This window comes from Macrobrachium rosenbergii, chromosome 32, assembly GCF_040412425.1.
Source record: "Macrobrachium rosenbergii isolate ZJJX-2024 chromosome 32, ASM4041242v1, whole genome shotgun sequence".
NCBI classification, from domain to species: Eukaryota; Metazoa; Arthropoda; class Malacostraca; order Decapoda; family Palaemonidae; genus Macrobrachium; species Macrobrachium rosenbergii.
The window spans coordinates 13,575,896-13,597,255 of record NC_089772.1 but is presented as its reverse complement, the minus strand read 5'-3'; the positions used below and the strand labels follow the sequence as shown (position 1 = coordinate 13,597,255).

The window sequence follows — 21,360 nt, the reverse complement described above, 5'->3', positions numbered from 1 at the left end:
GATAGGGGAACGGGAGTGTAGGGGAGGCATCAACCCTCCTCGTGCAAGCCTGTTTGTCCGCCCCGGGTGGGGCGAGGTGTTAGGGGATCGGGAGGGTAGGGGGGACAGGAAGCACCGGGTTCCAGCTCGCGCCGACAAGCAAAAGGTTTGAGCTAGTCTGTTCCAGTTTCACTTTCATTAACAGAGCAGCTAAGTTTTTAAAATAATTTCCCAGGATGTTGAAATGGTATGGAATTTTGTCAGAACTCTGTTGTAAAAGTTCACTGAAATTCACGTTTTCATTAACGTCAGCGCAATGCATTCCAGTGTGACGCCAAGGCTTTCATAATTCTTCGTTATCAAGTCAAGTTCGGAGTTATCTGTTGCGGTGTCTTGAAAAATAAAAGAGCACTGAATATTGAGGATGACATGGCAACTGAAGGATCTAGAAGAAAACGGACGAATAAAATTGTAAGAAGGAGTAAACTGTAGTAAATATAATTTTTTTACTGATATAAAAGATGCGGAACATGAAAGAAAAAAAGAAGTACCGTTAACAAGCTTCTCTGCTTGGAACAACATAATTTCGATGATTTAGAAAGTAAAATGGACGCATTAAACTCACTGGTGAAAGCCGGTGTTAAGTCTCGAGGAAAAGAAAGATTTAAAGAGAGAGAGTATTCTGTCTTTCTTTTCAATGCTCGAATCTCAAGAATGTTGTCAGAATCATACGCCAACATGAACAGGCTATAAGCAGTTACATGCTCTGGATAAAACACCTTTGACTTTCCTGAACCTTCATTCACATTATCTTTCTTCCTTCTTGCTATCCACTCTCCTGACAATTATTTCATAGTGCAACTACTTTGAGGTTTACCTCCTGTTACACCTTTCAGACCTACCTACTCTCTCAATTTCCTTTCCGGTGCTGAATGACCTCATAGGTGCCAGTGCTTGGCCTCTGGTCTAAACTCCATATATTCCATTTCCAAAACACTTTTGAAGCACATTTACGATGCTTCCAGTGTTCAACAACTAGCAAGAATGTTTTCATTCATAGAGGAAAGGAAATTGTATCTAGGTGCTGAAATCAGATTAATGATCAGATCAAGTGGGAATCAGTAGCTTCCTTCCACTAGAATTATGATCGGAAAGACATAAACTTCTCAAAGCTACCCCCCACCTTAGCGCCCTCATCCCATCTCTCTCTCTCTCTCTCTCTCTCTCTCTCTCTCTCTCTCTCTCTCTCTCTCTCTCTCTCTCTCAAGCTCCACTAAAGAAACCAAATTAGACACTGATTACCAGGCAGAAAATCCCTGGCGGAAGTTCCGGCCGGACGAATGGGGTCGTACCCTATGAACCCCGCAAAAATAGGGGGATTTCTGAAGGGAGGCGGAAGAAATGGTTTCCCAGGAAAAGTCCGTGAAATGAATTTTTGGGCGAAATACCGCCTCATATCTTTCGAGTCTTTAGGTACGAACGGACTGGCCTTCTTTGACGTGTGTACCCTTGAGTACCGTTTGAAGATAGCGGGGTGTTATGTACAGCCTCAGCGCGGCAGTGTTTCTAATTTCCTTTTTTTTTTAGTTTTCTGTGAAAGATGACTGTTGTGCCGGCTTTGTCTGTCCGTCCGCACTTTTTCTGTCCTCACTCATATCTTTAAAGCTACTGAGGCTAGAGGGCTGCAAATTGGTATGTTGATCATCCACCCTCCAATCATCAAACATACCAAATCGCAGCCCTCCAGCCTCAGTAGTTTTTATTTTATTTAAGGTTAAAGTTAGCCATAATGGTGCAACTGGCAACGATATAGGATAGGCCACCACCAGGCCGTGGTTGAAGTTTCATGGGCCACGGCTCAAACAGCATCATACATTTTACAGAAAACTTGTGCTGTTTCCCACCACTTAGTCTTATCTGGTTACTGAGCCGTAATATTTTCTTGGCATGGATGCATATATATATCTATATCTATATATTTTTATATACATATATTTACATATATATATACACTTACATAATATATATAAATATATATATATATATATATATATATATATATATATATATATATATATGCATATATATATTTGTATATTATATATTATATATGAATATATAATCTCCGCGTCATGAATGCCTGCAGAATACTAACACAAGATTTTCTATGAAGAAAATAATATTTAAGGTCACAATACGTGACATTTTAATATTTCTCCAATTTATTTTCTTCATTCCTCACCACTGACGTTCCTTCAGAGTTAATGCAAGCAAACATGTAGAATGGGAATACTCATGTGATATTTTTGAATGAAAATGGCGGTTCATGAACGTGGAAATACGACAGGTGAGGAAATGTCAGGTCATGCAAAAATTATTTCAATTTCCATACTTCCAGTATTTGCATTCTCATCTGTCTGGGAACGAAGACTTTATTTTGATTTCTTTACTTGTTTTTTCCAAGAAAATAAGACAATTTAAAACAAGAGACAAAAGGGCCTAATAGAATTGAGATGCTGAGGCTAGAGGGCTGCAAATTGGTATGTTGATCATCCACCCTCCAATCATCAAACATACCAAATCGCAGCCCTGTATCCTCAGTAGTTTTGATTTTATTTAAGGTTAAAGTTAGCCACGATCGTGCGTCCGGCACCGCTATAGGTGCCAACAACTCAGGCCACCACCGGGCCATGGCTGAGAGTTTCATGCAGCATTACACGCTGTACAGAAAACTCGCTTGTGCCGAAGAAACTTCGACGCAGTTTTTACTATATATATATAATATATATATATATATATATATATATATATATATATATATATATATATATATATATATATATATATATATTTTTTTTTTTTTTTTTTTTTTTTTTACCTCTGCAACTTGATTACACATTGCGTAGCCATTTAGCGTTTGTAGTCAGGTGAGACTTTCCAGTAATTAGTTCTAGCACTTGATCGGTGCCGTGTCATTTAACCCAAATTCTGTTGAAGCTGCCCTGGCAAGATCTACCCCATCAGCTCAGAACCGAGAATTGAACCTGGACAAACTCTCCTAGATGAATGAGTTGGCCATTAAAGTTAAGCATAGTGTCAGGATAATAATTGTAATAACTCCATCGCGCTAAATGCATGCCATAGGCTATTCCAATTCAATACGTTGGTTGTCTAAACAGCGCGGGTAGGGGTTTCGCGAGAGGCCGAAATGCGCAGATAAATTTCGCGAGCTTTATAGTTTACTGAAATACGAAAACACAATACCTGCATCTATAAACATGACACAATGATACGCATTTTGCGAAGTCTCATTTTACATTTGATGACTTTTACTCTCTCTCTCTCTCTCTCTCTCTCTGGGCCATGTAACATGCGAATTCAAGGCACGTATCTCGGGGAGATCTAACGACTACATTCACCGGCGTCACATAAACAAAGAATGAAGATATGCTTCTTCTTGTTTTTGTAATAATAGTAATTGCTTTTATGTGGATTCGTGGATTCTTCATATTAGTCGTCAGTGTCGATAGCCGTTCAGCTTTTAAATGGCCGCGAGGAATTACAGCTATGGAAATAATCTTATTTTTAGTTTTCTGAAAAGACAACTATTGTGCCGGCTTTGTCTTTCCGTCCGCACTTTTTCTGTCCGTCCTCAGATCTTAAAAACCACTGAGGCCAGAAAGCTGGAAATTGGTATGTTGATCATCCACCCTCCAGTCATCAAACGTACTAAATTGCAGCCCTCTAGCCTCAGTAGTTTTTATTTTATTTAAGGTTAAAGTTAGCCATAATCGTGCTTCTGGCAACGATATAGGAAAGGCCACCACCGGCCCGTGGTTAAAGTTTCGTGGGCCGCGGCTCAAACAGCATTATGCCGAGACCACCGAAAGATAGATCGATTTTCGGTGGCCTTGATTATACGATGCACAGAAAGCTCGATTGTGCGGAACACTTCGGCGCATTTTTCAACCCGTTTTATTTTTGAATCCCGTTGACTGCATCTTTTAGAAAGCTGCTTGTGCGCTTCTCGGCATCTTTTGTTTGTTTGGTTGTCGTATGCAGATATTCTGCATTTCAACAGTCGTGCCTGGACTGCTCACTACAACTTTCTCTGGACGCGACGCGGGAACGAGAATGCAGAGAATCGCCTCTTACAGAACAGGTCGCTGTTCAATTCGCAGGTGAATGCTCTTCCGTGCTGCGGACTCACGAGCATAAATGCAGTGCTGCTCTCTCTCTCTCTCTCTCTCTCTCTCTCTCTCTCTCTCTCTCTCTCTCTCTCTCTCGTCTTCTGCTTTTTATGCACGAGAAGCGAGGACAGGATGTTTATAGGCTTTATAAAAGATTGACACAAGAGGTAAAGTCACCTTAGGGCTAGGGACTAACACGCACACACACACACACACCCATATGTATGTATGTATGTAATATAAATTTATATATATATATATATATATATATATATATATATATATATATATATATATGCATACATACGTGCATGCATATACATGTATATAATATATTTATATGTATACATATATGTGTATGTGCATGTTCCTCGTTGGACGAGTCGGTAGAGTTCTCGGCTAGCACTCTGCTAGGCCGGCCAATGAAGAATTAGAGGAACTTAATTCTGGTGATAGAAATTCATTTCTCGTCGTAATGTGGTTCGGATTCCACAATAAGCTGTAGGTCCCGTTGCTAGGTAACCAACTGGTTCTTAGTCACGTAAAATAAATCTAATCCTTCGGGCCAGCCCTCTCTAGGAGAGCTGTTAATCAGCTCCTCAGTGATCTGGTTAAACTAAGGTATACTTAACTCTCTATCACCGGACATAGGCAGGATATTAGAATCCTTGGAATATAGTAGGGGAAATAATAATAAAAAAAACGATAATGAATATATAATATATAAAATCAGCAAATCTTATAGAAAGTTAATTAACATATTAAGATTTAAGAGCTAACTTTAATTGATGCAAATGCATTTATAAATATATTGCAATTTGTAAAAATATTGAACAAAATTACTTCGAAAAGCTCTAACCATACTTACGCTAACTCAAAACCTGTCCCCGCAGGGGTGGGGGTGGGGGTTGGATTAGTGCAGTCAGTGCACCTCATGCGGTGCTCTGCAGGCATTCCTTAAGGTTCTTTGCAGCGTCCCTTCGGGCCCTAGCTGCAACCCCTTTCGTTCCTTTTACTTTACTTCCTTTCATATTCTCTTTCTTCCATCTTAATTTATACCCTCTCCTAACAATTGATTCATGGTGCAACTGCGAGGTTTTCTTCCTGTTACACCTTTCAGACCTTTTACTGTCAATTTCCGTTTCAGCGCTGAATGACCTCATTGGTCCCAGTGCTTGGCCTTTGGCCTAAATTCTATATTCAATTCGATTCTTGGGTTATCATGGTCAACACATCAGTTATCATGGATGGAGAGCAACTTAAGAACGTGTGAATGAGGCACAGAAAATGTAACAAGCTTGTGGTTGGAACCATTTAGACGTGGTCTAATATTTTAGTAGCTCTAAGAATTAAAAGTAGTCAGACAATATATTTATATATATGCTCGTGTGTGTGGATGTATAATTGGAAACATTAATTCAAGAATGCACAAATGAGAGAGAGAGAGAGAGAGAGAGAGAGAGAGAGAGAGAGAGAGAAAGGGTGGCATTGGATTCATGACATACCCCAACACAGATAAACCACATACCGCAGTAGTAAAAAAGTTTCAATTTACCCCATAAAACAGAAAGGAACTGAGGCTGTGGAATTTCCTTTCATTTCTCTAACAGAAGACCCCTTCTCTGACTCTGAGGCGCCGAGGTCGTCCTATACTGATTCAAGCAGTAACGCGGTGGACTGAAAGATATACAACGGTGGTGCCTTATATGTACAGTAACTGGTTCGAGACAGGGTTTCATTTATGTATGCGGACCTCTTATCTGTCTGTCTCCTTCTCTTCTTCTTCTTCTTCTTCTTCTTCTTCTTCTTCTTCTCCTGTTATTAAATGGCCTTCAGATAGGATAGGAGCTGTTAGTCTTTGGCATATTTATCGGAGCAAATAACCATAATAGACGCCTGCTAGAACCGTTGACACTGAGAAGCAAATTCAGCTTAAGATAATGGAAGGAATTCGTAGTATGGCGTCAAAGCACTTGCGAATTACTACGTCTCACATTTTCTTATCGGATGGATGATCTGTTACTAATTACTGAATCGATAAACTCTATCAGAATGAGTACTCTGAGATGGATATCAGCGACTGTTACCAAATCCATATCAAAATGAGTACTCTGAGATGGATGCCAGCGACTGTTACCAAATCCAAGAGGCCTTCAGTAGAATTAAGTGAAATGTAACATTAAACATGATTCCCGTAAGGGGGTAGTGCCGTAACTAAAGGTTCTTTGCAGCGTCCCTTCATCCCCTAGCTGCAACCCCTTTCATTCCTTTTACTGTACCTCCATTCATATTATCTTTCATCTTACTATCCACCCTCTTCTAACAATGATTTCATAGTGCAACTGCTTTGAGGTTTTCCTCCTGTTACACCTTTCAGACATACCTTCTCACATTCTCCTTTCCAGCGCCCAATGACCTCATAGGTCCCAGTGCTTGGCCTTTGGCCTAAACTCTGTATTCCATTCCAATCCACCGGTGAAAGGGAAGTCTTACGCTTGCATGATTTAATGCTACCTTTTACTGTAGACGCCACCATATGTGAGAAAACTTGAGTATATCTTAGATTTATTTTACGTGGCTGAGAACCAATTGGTTACCTAGCAACGGGACCCACGGCTTGTTGTGGAATCCGAACCACATTATAACGAGAAATGAATTTCTGTCACCAGAAATAAATTCCTCTAATTCTTCATTGGCCGGCCGGAGACTCGAGCTCGGGCCCAGCAGAGTGCTAGCCGAGAACTATACCGACCCATCCAACGAGGAAGTACCATACGTTAGAATGTGTATTGCCTTTACATGAAAGAAGAATTAGGGAATGTAAAGTAAAATTCCAGATAGCAAGAAAGGCAGCAATAGGAGCTCGGTAAGGGTGGAGAACTCCTTAGGGTGGCAAGTCATCATTTTCTTCCAAGTAATGTTAATCTACCATATCTTAGTTTTCTGTAAAAGAAAACAATATATAGAGATGGCTATTTGTCTGTCCATCCGCACTTTTTCTGTCCGCCCTCAGATCTTGAAAACTACTGAGGCTAGAGGGCTGTAAATTGGGATGTTGATCATCCACCCTCCAATCATCAGACATACCAAATTGCAGCCCTCTAGCCTCAGTAGTTTTTGCTTGACTTAAGGTTAAAGTTAGCCATGATCGTGCGTCTGGCACCGCTATAAATGCCAACAAAACATGCCAGCACCGGCCCGTGGCTGAGAGTTTCATACAGCATTACACGCTGTACAGAAAACTCGATTGCGCCGAAGAAACGTTGGCGCATTTTTGACTATTTTTACCTTGCGTATGGGAGTCAGAACGGGATCGAATGGTGATAGTAAGCATTGCGGGCGGTTAATAAGTCCCGCTTTTTCTTCTGACGGCGAAGGATGGAATGAATGCTCGAAGGGAACGAAGGTCGGTCTTGGAGCCGACGGTCAGAGTTTTTTGTGTTCAGAGCCGTTCGACAATCCATTCATCGCGTTCAGATTACAGTGTTTTTGTCGCTTTGAATGGGGTCTTTATCACTCCGGACGGTTTCGGTTATTTTGCTACCGAGGCCGCGGCTGTCCTTGAACTATGACCTCTTTTCACCAGAGCAGTGGCGACGCTGTGGGCGGGCCAGGGTGGGGCGGTGGGGCTTGGTAAACCTTTGGCGGTCAAAAGCGGAGATTCTTGCCCTAGCCATCATGTCCCACGACAGTCGAAAGCGAATTTTAACCACAGCGTTTAAAAAAAATTACTGATGCTTATTTCCCTTCAGTCACGTGGATATGTACAGTCGAGAATAGTATACTTTACTAATTACAGAGTTGGTACATTAGCTTTGTGTAATTTTCTTGACCAAAGCGGAATGGTGGACTCTTATGTGTATGTAGGGTTGTATTATATAATAGATAATTATGTATGTACCTTCATGCTTGCATGTATAAAGTACTGTGCTTATGGAAAACTAAATAGGTCTTTGATGAGCATAAATGTTGTGCTGGTATGATGTTATTTATGTAATTTGTTGTTTATTGATGTACTTGACCAATTTGGATGATAAATTTATATACGGATGCACATAAACAAGTGAAAATTGCGATGACAATGGTTCCATATTTCTTTATAATGGTCATATATATATACACACACATATATATATATATATATATATATATATATATATATATATATATATATATATATATATATATACATACATATATATATTAATGTAACATGATATTAAACGCGAAAATATGTTTCAGCTCCAAGGGATTCGAACTTGCCTCCGGTATGCTCTGAACTCCAAGCACACATCATTGCCGCCAAACTCGCCAAAGAGGTAAGATCATTTTAACACCTAACAAGAAAGTTTTGGGAATGTTTAGAGGTAACTTTGCATTGCCAGTCGTTTCCTCGCGTCACCCAAAACGGTATAGATTTATTTTATGACGCAATTGGTGTCTGTTGCCGCTTCTTATTCTCAGTCTCGGCCTGCCAGTTGAGATTCTCAGTCTCTTTCACGCGGTTTTGCTAATATTTCACATGGCGTAGGTGTTGGTGTTTTTCTTTAAGTGGTATCACGCTTCGCTTCTGGTTTTAATGTGGCTTGGTTTGGAAGTTGTAGCGATTTTTCAAAACCAGTCTGAAGGGATGTTTTGTCTTGCGTTGTGGGATATATATATATATATATATATATATATATATATATATATATATATATATATATATATATATATATATATATATGTAAAGGAAACTCTGCTAAGTAAAGGACAAGAAGTCGAAAGGCCTTGCAGTACTCCATTGTTTCTCTTTCCTTTTTGGATTTTGTCTTTATTTGTATATTCATCACGTTCTTCCATATTTTCGTGATTCAGTTATACATACATGTATATTATATAAATTACATGCATATATATATATATATATATATATATATATATATATATATATATATATAAATAATAATCAATGATTTCAATATTTATTTAACAGTCACACTGTCGTTATGGAAAATATGCAGTAATATACTTAATTATTACATGCATATATATATATATTATAAATAATAATCAATGATTTCAATTTTTATTTAGCAGTCACACTGTCGTTATGGAAAATATCCAGTAATATACTTAAATATTCCGCGAAGTTCTGAAGATATTATCGAAGTATCGAAGTTACCACCATTTCAAACGCAAAAAAAAACAAAACCGATTCTGTTTTATCTTTTACGTCGAGCAGAACTTAATAACAAGTCAGACCCAGTTTCAAAAGTAAAATCTAATCTAGGCGTGAAGTTTTACGAACTTCCGATGGAGTCAATTAACGTAATTAATTAGCTGGGAATGGCGTAAAATGCTGACGATCTTTTTAGTTTTCTGAAAAGAAAACTACAGTGCCGGCTTTGCGTGTTCGTCCGCACTTTTGCTGCCCGCCCTCAGATCTTAAAAACTACTGAGGCTAGAGGGCTGCAAATTGGTATGTTGATCATCCACTCTCCAATCATCAAACATACCAAATTGCAGCCCTTTAGCCTCAGTAGTTTTGATTTTATTTAAGGTTAAAGTTAGCCATAATTGTGCTTCTGGAAACGATGTGGGATATGCCACCAACGGGCCGTGGTTACAGTTTCATGGGCCGCGGCTCATACAGCTTTATACCGAGACCACCGAAACATAGATCTATTTTCGGTGGCCTTGACTATATGCTGTAGCGGCTGTACAGAAAACTTGATTGCGCCGAAGAAACTTAGGCTCATTCTTTACTTTTTTTTTTTTGTATTGCTGAATGCTCTGACAATGACGTCATACAAACTCTGTTTCTGTTAGGTAAGCCTTATGGCAGCACGGCCTTTCCTCAGTAGCAAGTCATATGAACAAGACTCTGTGTTCCTTAGAAACTGCTTGATTTTAATTCATTTATTAAAAGGTGTTTTTGGCAGTTTTCTGTACAGCCGCTACAGCGTATAATCAAGGCCACCGAAAATAGATCTAGCTTTCGGTGGTCTCGGTACAATGCTGTATGAGCCACGGCCCATGAAACTTTAACAACGGGCCGGTGGTGGCCTACCCCATATCGTTGCCAGAAGCACGATTATGGCTAACTTTAACCTTAAATAAAATAAAAATTACTGAGGCGAGAGGGCTGCTGTTTAGTATGTTTGATGATTGGAGGGTGGATGATCAACATACCAATTTGCAGCCCTCTAGCCTCAGTAGTTTTTAAGATCTGAGGGCGGACAGAAAAGTGCGAGCAGAAAAAAGTGCGGACGGACAGACAAAGCTGGCACAATAGTTTTCTTCTACAGAAAACTGAAAAAACCGTGATTTTCTGTAATCTAGAACAAATAAATGTATGAAGAGCCCTCTTACGATTAAGATCAGTTTTGTTGTTTTGTTCTGAAATGATTTACAGTTGTCTAAATAGTGTTTTGAGAATAATCTTCACGCAATATTTTGCCTGGGCTACAGCAGTATTAAATTGCAATTATGAACATATTTGAGCTAGACAAGAAAACCACAAATAAATAATGTGTGTACACTCAAATAATTTCAAGCTTTAAAGTCTGTTCTGAATAGTAATCCCCCGTAGGGGGGAAGTGCCGTCAGTGCACCTCATGCGGTGCACTGTAGGCATTACTTAAGGTTCTTTGCAGCGTGCCTTCCTTAGGCCCCTAGCTGCAACCCCTTTCATTCCTTTGACTGTACCTCCTTTCATATTCTCTTTCTTCCATCTTACTTTCCTTAACCCTCTCCTAACAATTGATTCATAGTGCAACTGCTTTGAGGTTTTCCTCCTGTTACACCTGTCAAACCTTTTATAGTCAATTTCCTTTTCAGCGCTGAATGACCTCATAGGTTCCAGTGCTTGGCCTTTGTTCTAAACACTATATTCAATTTTCATCAGCTGAATAGCAAGCATAAACATCCTTTGATCCAAGTTATCAAGAAACCTTAAAAATATTCTGGCAGCCTTTTTCATCAGTGTTACGAAGGCTTTTCTCATAACCAAGATTTGGCTCAGAAATATTTCCATCGTTGGACCTGGAAAAAAAAAAAATAATGTTTACTTGGCAGGAAGAACTGCTCCACTGGTCATAGATGTTTGATCATCCAGATGCTGCAGTCGCAACTCTCTCTCTCTCTCTCTCTCTCTCTCTCTCTCTCTCTCTCTCTCTCTCTCTCTCTATCCTCATTACGATGCAGCCTGCTACCAAGGCTACAACTTTTCTGATGTCTCGAATTTCAAGTATCCTTCGACGGGCAAAAAATATCCTGAACTCCCTTTCGTTCGTCGGCCACGATCCTGAGTGACAGAGGAAGGATTGCTGAGGAGTCTCGGCAAACATCAGTATGTTACGTTTTTAAGGGAAAGGATTTAGGTAGTATTTGTTATCATTGTCATCAGAAACAAAGGGAAAAAGAGGAGGGAGCTGTGCCAATCACCATTAGTGTGCTTCTGTAATCCTTCAGGTTTAATTTCTGGCTGCAGCTGCGCGCCGTAGGATGGAAGGATTCCCGACATAAAGTCATCCCATGATAGGGGCCCACTACCAGGACCAGTTTGTTATCACCTTCTGGTCAACTGAGATTTCCCCAACTGCGGCTTTCTTTGCTCAGAAAGTCTTCTGCACATTAGTAGGTATGGGTATGGGTGTGGGTATGGTATGGGTGAACGGAACAGGCTCCTAGTCGGTATGGGTATGATACAGATATGGGTATGGTATGGATTGGGTATAGGTATGGGTATGGTACAGACATGGGTATGGGTATGATACAGATATGGGTATGGGTATTGTACAGATATGGGTATGGGTATGATGCAGATATGGTATGGGTATGATACAGGCATGGGTATGGTACTGATATGGGAACTTGCGAATGCAAGCTATCGCTTGCATCTGCTAATTAAGCTATGAGTTTTTTTGCCATCTATCACAATTCTTTCAGTAGCTTGCAAGTCGCGAAGTTCTTCATCACGGCAGCTTCCCACGAAGAGCGATCAAATGGCCTCGGGACCTGTTTTTGACATCAAAACTTTTCTGTAGAAGGTGAAGACAGTTTAAAATATTACGTTCGTTTTTAGGAATATGGTTTAATGTTGCTTTATTTAACTATTTGCAGTGTCGTTCATAAAACTCATATTGGACTATAACTGAAAGTATAGACGCTGTTTTACTCAGTGAGATGGAAAGATCTCCCAGAGTTTGAGAGCATTCTAAGACCATTCTGAATGAAAAGGTACGACTTTTCTGAACGAAATCTGCCACTGGCACTTTATCTGTATTAGACAGACAGAGAGAGAGAGAGAGAGAGAGAGAGAGAGAGATCCGTATTGTTACAGGGAGTTACAAGGATCAGGATGTCTCAAACACTTAAACTTTTAAACTCTTCCTCACTGTTACTGTTTACAAATTCTAATAAACGATACTAGGTAACAGCATTACGAGCTGTAGTTTCAGGTTCACATAGAGAGAGAGAGAGAGAGAGAGAGAGAGAGAGAGAGAGAGAGAGAGAGAGAGAGAGAGAGAGAGAGAGAAAGAGAGAGAGAGTGTGTGTCTTTTGGGATCACGCACAAGGCTCGATAAAGACCTAGAGTATACGAGCACAAAAGAATGCAAATGAGCAAAGAAATAGAGATACACTATTCTCTCCCATTCTCTCTTTATGCCCAGCTGAGGTCACAAATAAATTCACAGGCATGCGTGCACTCACAGACGCGCCCTCACTCGCTAGGTCATTTATGGTTCGTACCTAATGGTAATAAATGATTTTAAAATGATCTCCTGCACCAGAAAATTATCCCAATGACATGAGGAAGTGCTCTTAGAAGATGAGAATATCATGCTGTAATCCTTTTCTAACAAACCTTCCTATCTAAACCATTGGATTTAATTTCGAGGTTTTATTATATATAGAAATATATAAGAAAAAACTAGAGTATTTCTTTTGCTGGCGCAACGTTAAGATTAAATATTTTTCTGACAAAATTCATTATATTTCTGCTGTATTTCATGTATTTTTCTCACCTACGTATTTTTTTGCTCTTCCAGAATTATGTAATTATTTCTTCGCCCATCTTCTTCATTCTTTCCGCAATGAAGCCTTGCAAGCTAATAGGAATTCTTATTTCTTTTACAAGTCGCCTTTGTCAGTTCAAGTAATGAAAAGTGAAGGAGCCTTAAGGTATTCATTTATTTTCTCCCAGGCGATCAACTTTCGCAGTGTCATTCATTGCAACGTAGCTCAACATTCGATTGCCCTGACCTTTGAAAACAAACAATTTTCTCCTGTCAAAACAAAAAATTCATTCTGGAATAATATATTAATATATTTATTTTATGTTACAGGAGTGATATATTTATTTTGTTGCATATAAATAAATTATGCCTGTAAGCTCCTTATTCAGTTTCATTGAAAATATATGAATTTTAACTCTACAAAATGATGCATACTGAACAGCTCTGGCGCTGAACGAAGCTTTTGGAATATTCAGAAATATTTTGTGAGAGAAATCTACGTGAATGTGTGACGGGAATCAGGTCTTTTCTACAGCTTTGACAATATATTAGCACTTTTTAACCAAACATAAAGCGTTCTCTGCAGTAGAGCCAGGAAGACTAAACAAAATTCTACTCTCGCCAGCCATTCTGTTTCGTACTGTGTGTTAAGGAATCCCGTTTTCGTGGCTCATTGCGGAATTTACATTTACACTGTATGAACATCACAAGCTGTGACCCACCCCTATAGTTATCTGAAGGTTCTTTGTAGCTTCCCTTTGGCCCCTAGTTGCAACCCCTTTCATTCCTTTTACTGTACCTTCGTTCATGTTATCTTTCTTCCATCTTGCTTTCCATCCTCTCCTATGTTCAATTCTAGGAGAGAGAGAGAGAGAGAGAGAGAGAGAGAGAGAGAGAGAGAGAGAGAGAGAGAGAGAGAGAGAGAGAGAGAGGAGAAAACACGAGACGTGAGTGTTCATTGCTCCGTCAAAAAGCATAATTGTCCTACCATCTAAACGGGAGAGCTTCGACGAGGTAATAATTTTTACCCCTGATGGAGTGAAATCATTCAAAAGTTTCTCTCTCTCTCTCTCTCTCTCTCTCTCTCTCTCTCTCTCTCTCTCTCTCTCTCTAATTGTTTTTCCTTCGTGCTCATGCGAATGTATAAAAGCGTTCGCATAATCACAAGTACAGTGGTATATTCACATAACCTACAATTTTTTGTACATACAGATTTTACTGGTATATACTCATATGATGTGTGTGTGTGTGTGTGTGAGCAGGAAACACTTGCCTTGTAAACAGCAATCTTTCAACGTGATGGATACGCCAGCAGTTGATTAACAAGCCTACTGAGTGCCACCCGGTTACGCAGACGTCTGAACCAAAACGCCAAACTCATAAGATGTTACCAGGGAATGTGTGGCGTCTCGAAAAATGCGATTCCTCGAGCGATTGTTCGCCGAGGGGAAAGGAGACAAGAGAGAGAGAGAGAGAGAGAGAGAGAGAGAGAGAGAGAGAGAGATGGAAATAAGGGAATGAGGGAGACATAATAAAAAGCAGGGGAAAAAGTGACGCAGGAATTGGTAAAAAAAAAAAAATGAGAAAAGTGTCAAAAGGGAAGGAGGAAGGGAGGGCGCTACTAGTCAGATGTAGTATCTGCTTTAGGTGAATGACCCGTTCACCTTTTCTCTCTTCGAGAAAGGGAGTTAGAAGGGGGTAGAAACAGATCGTAAATGAGTCAAGTAAAGGGCATGAGCCCATAGTTACTTTCAGCCGAGTCTAGTCCTTCACTTTCTGGCGGCGTCGGTGTTGCATAAACGAGATTCTGGAGGATTGACGCCGACGCGCATATACGAAGGCTGTTAGACGCTTTGCCACGCCGACGCCGGCTCTCTGTTGCAACACGGCTCCACGTCATTAACATATCAAACTCAAACAATGGGAGATAAATAGCTTTCGAAAAAGATGCGGATGAATAGTCAACGAAAGACAAGAATAGCAGCCATTGTTCGTCGATAGTTTTTTGTTGAGCGGCAAACGCAACACAAACGGAAAATGAAATTATGATGTCAATCTTTGAAAGCAATAAATAAAAACCGCCTCGATAGGTCGGGATTTTCCTGCTGACTTGCTCTCTAGGAGCTAAATAATCTTTGCTTTTTGGGAAGTTCATTTTCCTCACTGAATGATGTACAGTAGAGTATAAAAAAGTAAAAGGAAAAATAGTCAAATAAAAATATTCCAGCGACATTTAATATTTCATAATTCTCTCAGTTCCATTGTAACCTTTACAGCAACCATTAGGGCGAGAAGCATTCTATTAAACGTGGGAGTGAAGCAGACACTGTCGAGATTTCACCTCGAAATGTTATTATGACAGAGCATCAAGTGTAATTTCAAGGGAAATACCACGTCCCTGGAGGCTGTTAATTCATGAATCTAGCGAATTATTCAAAATAATTTTTTTTACGTGAAAAGAGTATGACGATAAATGATTTGAGTTTACTTGCTCCCCGAGGACGTAGCTATCGTAACAAATATGTAGGGAGTCATTTTACCAACTTAGTTTTCTGTAGGAGAAAACTATTGTGCCGGGTTTTTTTGTCCGTCCGCACTTTTTTGTCAGCTCCCTGATCTTAAAAACTACTGAGGCTAGAGGGCTGCAAATCGGCATGTTGGTCATCCACCTTCCAGTCATCAAACATACCAAATTGCAGCCCTTTAACCTCCTCAGTAGTGAGCCATAACCGTGCTTCTGGCAACGAAATAGGACAGGCCACCACCGGGCCGTGGTTAAAGTTTCATGAGCCGCGGCTCATACAGCATTATTCCGAGACCACCGAAAGATCAGTTTTTGGTGGCCTTGATTATATGCTGTAGCGCCTGTACAGAAAACTCGATTGCGCCGAAGAAACTTTCGTCTGAGTCATTATAGGACTTATGTCTTTTCAGAAATTTTTTCGTACAGTGATATATCTTATTAAACCTTAACCACCGGAGAGGGGTTAGTGCCGTCAGTGCATCTCATACGGTGCACTGTAGGCATTACTTGAAGTTCTTTGCAGCGTGCCCTCCATGGCCCCTAGTTGCAAACCCTTTCGTTCCTTTTACTGTACCTCCTGTCATATTCTCTTTCTTCCATCTTCCTTTCCACCCTCTCCTGACAGGTGATTTTTAGTGCAACTGGTTCGAGGTTTTCTTGCGGTTACTCCTTCCAAACCTTTTACTGTCAATTTCCGTTTCAGCGCTGAATGACCTCATAGGTCCCAGTGCTTGGCTTTTGGCTTAAACTCCATGTTCAGTTCAATTCCGTTAAACTTTAGCTGGGCCATTTTGCTCTCTGTTTCCACCCAATTGTTAATTTGTTGTTAATTTATTGATTTATTTTTTTTAATAAGTGAGTGGGATCTCTTAAGCTTTCTGTGTTTCCCTTTAAACCGTCTTACTTCCTTACTCACATTATGTTTAAAGGCCCCTTCCGTCCACCCTTCCGCCGTCAGTCCCGTCACCAGGCCGATCCTGCTGCCGACGACGCCAGCGGAGCGTAAAGCACCTTGGCCAGCTCTCACTTTAGTTGAGCGTAATTGCTTGATATTTCTATACGCGGACTTCACATAGGTCAAGAGTCAAGTGGCGCAGTCTCCCCTCTGTTATCTGGCGCTGTGGCACTTCGGCGGGAACTCAGTAAGGGCATTTTCTGCGTACATGCGTACGCGATTTGTGTGTATGTGGGTGTTTGTTTGTATGTTAGCGCGAGTCGTTGCCAGTCCGCTTGGTTCGCTGTTTGTGCGTGTTCGCAAGCGAATGCTTTGTACGCTCGTAGGTCACACGAGGGTCGGTTCATGGGAAAAACCGAATATTGATTATTATATATATATATATATATATATATATATATATATATATATATATATATATATATATATATATATTTATATATATATATATATATATATATATATTTATATATATATATATATATATATATATATATATATATATATATATATATATAAAAAGCATTAAGCTACATATTTCCTTTAATATCCAATTCGCTCTGCCTCGGAAATAATATATTTGCATGTATGTTATCCGAAGGGGAATTTTTTAGTTGATAATAAATTCGTCGTCTCGTGGGCTCGAACCACGGAAGTCAGGAACTCTGGACTACCACACTGCCACTGTGGTTTAAGGCGTCACTGTAGTCCTGAGTTGTTGCTCTTCCGTGGTTCGAGCCCACGGGACGACGAACTTATTATCAACTAAAAATTTCCCTTCGGGTAACATACATGAAAATATATTATTTCCGAGGTAAAGCGAATTGGATATTAAAGGACATTTGTAGCTTAATGCTTGTATATGAATCACGGTGATGTGATAAAATTCACACATATATGCAGTATACGTATATACAAATGAGAGCATGTACGTATGTCTGTGAATCAATGCGTGCGTGCACATTTGATATGATTAATTAATTACCGTTTATAACTGCTGTAGATTAGCTTAGTTCTCATAAAATTCAGTTAATCAAGTACTAATTAAAAAAACAATTTCTGAAACGGTCGGATATTAAATTCTTATAAAAGAGGAAGTGTTACTCCAGTGAAATGAGAATGCTGAATCAAGGTTTATGACCTTGTACTGACTGGTGCGCTTTAGCGATGCTCGGCTGCGTGACTGCCGGCGATTGACCTTTGTCTGCAAAGAAGCGAGATTTTCTAACATAAAACTTTCCAGCGAAAAAATATGCCGGATGCTCCTGCAAACACAAGGTGATGTGCTAACTCATAATTACGTGGAAAGGCAAGTATTGACCAGCTCCCGGAGGGGGTAGCACCGTCAGTGTCCCTAATGCGGTGCGCTGTAGGTATTACTTAAGGTTCTCCGCAGCGTGCCTTCGGCCCCTAGCTGCAAGCAACCTCTTTCGTTCCTTTTACTGTAACTCCTTTCATATTCTCTTTCTTCCATCTTCCTTCCCACCCTCTCCTAACAATTGATTCATAGTGCAACTGCTTTGAGGTTTTCCTCCTGTTACACCTCGCAAACCTTTTCACCGTTAATTTCCAGATTTCACCGCTGAATAACGTCATAGGTCCCAGTGCTTGGCCCTTGGCCTAAATTCTATACTCTGCATGCAAACACAAGATGCTTGTGCTAACTCATGACTACGTGGAAAGTCGAGTATTGATCAGGATCCAGAGTGGAATCCCTACGTTGATACTGGAATTTTCGCTCACCTAACGAAGGTGATCTGCAACCCGACATATCGTTGCTTAGGAGACCCCGCCGGTGGCTGTCAAATCGAATCTTCCGCCTGAAATCTCGACTTGTGTTGATGATGAGTGTCCCCTTGGTTCCCGAAATTCGACAGAAGAGGTCGGCAGGGCGGTTCTGCCCCAAGTCTGATGCCTCGATTGCCCCAAATTCCGGTTTGCTTAGAATGATGGAATTTAAAGAGGCATTGGAATTTACCGTGGTAGAGCAACAATTGGAATTTGAAGTGGCATTGGAATTTAGCGTGGTAGAGCAACAACTGGAATTTGAAGTGGCATTGGAATTTAGCGTGGTAGAGCAACAACTGGAATTTGAAGTAGCATTGGAATTTGGCGTGGTAGAGCAACAATTGGAATTTGAAGTGGCAGAGCAACAATTGGAATTTGAAGTGGCATTGGAATTTAGCGTGGTAGAGCAACAACTGGAATTTGAAGTGGCATTGGAATTTGAAGTGGCAGAGCAACAATTGGAATTTGAAGTGGCATTGGAATTTGGCGTGGTAGAGCAACAACTGGAATTTGAAGTAGCATTGGAATTTACCGTGGTAGAGCAGCAGTTGGAATTTGAAGTGGAACTAGAATTTACCGTGGTAGAGCAACAGTTGGAATTTGAAGTGGAACTGGAATTTACCGTGGTAGAGCAACAGTTGGAATTTGAAGTGAAACTGGAATTTACCGTGCTAGAGCAACAATTCTCTATGAGGCTTTGTGATTGGCAACTGTTATCACCGGATGTTTCAGCCAATGAAAGCATGAAATACACAATTATGTTTAGTATAGGATTGCATTAGTGCAATTAAAATGGATTAAAGTCCCGCTGCACTTATTTCATAGTGAGTCAAGTCATTTATAGTCTTTGCGCGCCGTGGGTAACTAATGAAACCGAATGAAATGATGTATTACATCATACAGATTTTTAATGACATTAAATTTTTTTTTTTAATATATCACTTCATTCATTAAGCTTCACGCCTTTATTTATTAACCACACCGCTACATTTTATTTATTAATCATTTCCTTCACTAATTCATTCATTCATTCACCTTAATAATATTTATTTACTCTTCATTACGGCGCTGAGTGGCCTCCTTGAATATCATTCTGTCTCTTCTCGAAGCAAAAGGTCTTTTTTTATCCCGTAGCGGGTTAGTGCCGTCAGTGCACCTCATGCGGTGCACTGTAGGCATTACTTAAGGTTCTTTGCAGCGTGCCTTCGGCCCCCTAGCCGCAACCCCTTACGTTCCTTTTATTGTACCTCTTTTCATATTTTCTTTCTTCCATCTGACTTTCCACCCTCTCCTAACAGTTGATTCATAGTTGAACTGCTCTGAGGTTTTCTTCCTGTCACACTTTCAGACCTTTTACTGACAATTTCCGTTTCAGCGCTGAACGATCTCATAGGTCCCAGTGCGTGGCCTTTGGCCTAAATTCTACATTCACTCCAATAAAAGGTCTCTTAGACTGTGAAGCTCATTCGCCTCAGCTACAATTTTCGCTGACCTCACCGCCAGTTTCAGCAACCTTGATCTTGACCAGGTTCCAGGTCTTGACTCAGTTGGCAGCAACCTGGCGGAAAGTAGAGCGGAAAATAAACGAAAAGGTCGGATGCTAACTGGAGGTATAATGGAGGAGTCAGTGCTGACGTGTGCTGGATTTTTCTGTGGATTTTTTTTTCCTTTAACTTTATGTGATGATTTAAAACGGTTCACCGGATTGATAGTGTATGTGGATAGGTATGATTATACAGTACATATACTCGCGTGTAATATATTTGTATATATGTATTGTGTGTGTGTGTGGACTGTGTAATCATATGTATTCACCAATAGTATCAGTCCGGTGAACCGTTTTAAATCATCACATAAAGAAAAACAATCCATGTATGTATATATATATACATATATGTTTAGATATTTGTCATATGAAACTGCTTTTGAAGTTATATATTTATTTATTTTCTAGTTTTCCTTTTTAATTTATTACGGCGTCAGTAACCTAGGTGTTGTGACGCCAGTTTTAGTAGCTATAATCAGTCAGTCACTCAATCACCGGACTGAAGACCAGTTCGAAACCAAGTGGCAGTCGAGAGAGAGAGAGAGAGAGAGAGAGAGAGAGAGAGAGAGAGAGAGAGAGAGATTTTCCCGAATGCCTCAAATACTTAATCTTTTGTTTCTACTTAAAAAAAGAAAGAGTAAAAAAATGAAAAATGTCAAAATATCTTGCTAAGCACTAGCGTTGAATCAAGCTAGGAGGTGACATATACCTGATACTAACCCTCTTTTTAAGGGGAACAAAGAAGGAGCGATTTACGAACAAACATATTCAGATATATATATATATATATATATATATATATATATATATATATATATATATATATATATATATATATATAAATACACGCACACACACATACACACACACACACGCCTCCTAAGAGGGGTAGTTCGAGAAGGTGATACCCCTGCGGTTATCATTAGTGATTTTTTGGTGGGGCTGTTAGCCCAATGCTCTGACTTGGAGAATTTCAAAGCGCCCAACTGCCGACGGAATCTTGCAGAGATTTCCAGGTAATCATATGCCTTAGGAGAATATGCAAGTGCATGCTTGATTATTATGATCGGCTCGTAGCTTGGGAGTGCTTGCAGGTGGGAATGCGTCTGCACGAGCGATTAAAGCCACCCTGAGGCTAACGAAGCTCTGTATAAGGACTTTCATACTTGACCGAACAATTAGATGACGACTTGGATCTCCAGGTTAGATTTAAGAGCTAATTCTCAAAGTGTTTTAGTTTTTTTAAAGTTTCCATATGCTTTCCACTTCATGATGACGTGCAGGTCAACTTTTTTAACTAACGAAAGTTTTCAGAGTCCTGTGCGTCAGCTCACCAGAAGAGAGTGCTTGGTAACTCGATGCCTCCTACACACGTG

At 40.0% G+C, this 21,360-nt stretch overlaps 1 long non-coding RNA gene across 1 annotated transcript in view; it reads left to right on the top strand.

The window, feature by feature from the left end:
- The window catches only part of LOC136855726 (uncharacterized), a 127,375-nt gene that overhangs the window by 24,954 nt on the left and 81,061 nt on the right, over positions 1-21,360 (top strand). Inside the window, exon 2 of the long non-coding RNA XR_010858112.1 lies at positions 8,412-8,488. This is a non-coding gene — a long non-coding RNA (uncharacterized lncRNA). The remainder of the gene's footprint in view (positions 1-8,411; positions 8,489-21,360) is intronic.